Source organism: Amphimedon queenslandica, unplaced genomic scaffold (genome assembly GCF_000090795.2).
Source record: "Amphimedon queenslandica unplaced genomic scaffold, v1.1 AMPQUscaffold_13122, whole genome shotgun sequence".
Lineage (NCBI taxonomy): Eukaryota > Metazoa > Porifera > Demospongiae > Haplosclerida > Niphatidae > Amphimedon > Amphimedon queenslandica.
Genome location: NW_003546642.1, coordinates 17652 through 19122, shown reverse-complemented (window position 1 = coordinate 19122; position 1471 = coordinate 17652). Strand labels below are relative to the sequence as shown.

The window sequence follows — 1471 nt, the reverse complement described above, 5'->3', positions numbered from 1 at the left end:
CTTATTTATAGAAATTTTTTTATTTACTTGTTTCCATACTTTTTATTCAATTTGTTAATTATTGTTATATTTATATCAGTATTATGTTTATTGATATTAATTAACTAGGTTTAAAAATCCATTACAGAATATTTAATAAAACTTCTGCAAGATATTAATTTTTGGCTACTTGTGCATACACAAAATAAACATACCACATCTAGAAACTTGAAAATTTGAAATAATAATGAAATTCATAGCTAATAACTAATTATTTATGTGACGTAATATCCTGTTTTGGTTAATAATCTTTAATAGCCATGCCTGATTTCCCGCTCAACTGCACTTTGTCAAGTTTGTCACTGAGCAGTACAGTCCTTACTTTAAAGTTTAGACCTTAGTCAATTTGCAATCAGGCATCAGACTACTTTTCAATATTTGTTATTCGTACTTTGCAAGCAAAAAGTCAGTTTATCCAACCTCTAGCTTATACACTATATATACTTGTATGTATCTTTTTCATAGTATGAGTAGGTCACCAAGCCCAGATCCGGATAGGAGAGAGGAAGATCCCATTCTGCCTCCTGGAGGAGATCCGGCAATCCCTCCTGGAGGAGCTCCAGCAATCCCTCCTGGAGGAGCTCCGGCAATCCCTCCTGGAGGGGCTCCAGCAATCCCTCCTGGAGGAGCTCCGGCAATCCCTCCTGGAGGGGCTCCGCCAGTCCCTCTTGGAGGTGCACCCTAGTCCCTCCTGGAGCGGCTCTGGGAGTCCCTCTTGGAGGTGCACCCGTTGTCCCTCCTGGAGGGGCTCCAGCAGTCCCTCCTGCAGGTGCACCTGTAGTCCCTCCTGCAGGGGCTCCAGCAGTCCCTCCTGCCCCAGCACTGCCTTTGCTGCACCAGCAAAGGCAGCTCATTATTGCCCAATTGAGGGCTGTCAATAGACAAATTGTAAGTCTTTACTATGATGTACTAAATTATATTCCATAATAGTATTTCAATCTACCAAGAAGACCTGGCAGGGGCAGGGGTAGGGGAAGGAGGCCAAGACCCCAAGTTGGAACAAAAAATTATAACTTTTATTAACTACATGTATCATAACTTTATTATAATAATAGATGTAGACATAATAATAAAATAATCAAAATGTCAATAAAAAATGCACCAGCGTTAAGCCAAGATTAAAATACATTAGCAATGCACAGTGTTTGACAAGACAAAAATGCTCCAATGCTTTAGTTTCTATTAATATTCCTAGAAGAAAAATACACATTATTATCATAATGCATGATTTAAGAAATAAATAATACCTAAGTAGCCATTAACGTGGACATATTGATTACGTACATGAACATGCACAGTGTTGTCATTCATAATCTACAAAAAAATAAAGACAAACATCTTTTAATTTGCTTACTAATTCTATACTGAATTAAGATTTTTTATGAGACTTGCATTGAGCAAATTCATATAAATATAGAACACATGAATACTT

General features: G+C 37.5%; 1 long non-coding RNA gene across 2 annotated transcripts in view; it reads right to left on the bottom strand.

The window, feature by feature from the left end:
• Window positions 1-1108: 1108 nt before the first annotated feature.
• The window catches only part of LOC109585074 (uncharacterized), a 1300-nt gene continuing 937 nt past the window's right edge, over window positions 1109-1471 (bottom strand). For both annotated transcript variants that reach the window (XR_002186308.1, XR_002186307.1), the window contains 2 exons: window positions 1287-1353; window positions 1109-1230 (listed from right to left, as the gene is read on the bottom strand). This is a non-coding gene — a long non-coding RNA (uncharacterized LOC109585074). The remainder of the gene's footprint in view (window positions 1231-1286; window positions 1354-1471) is intronic.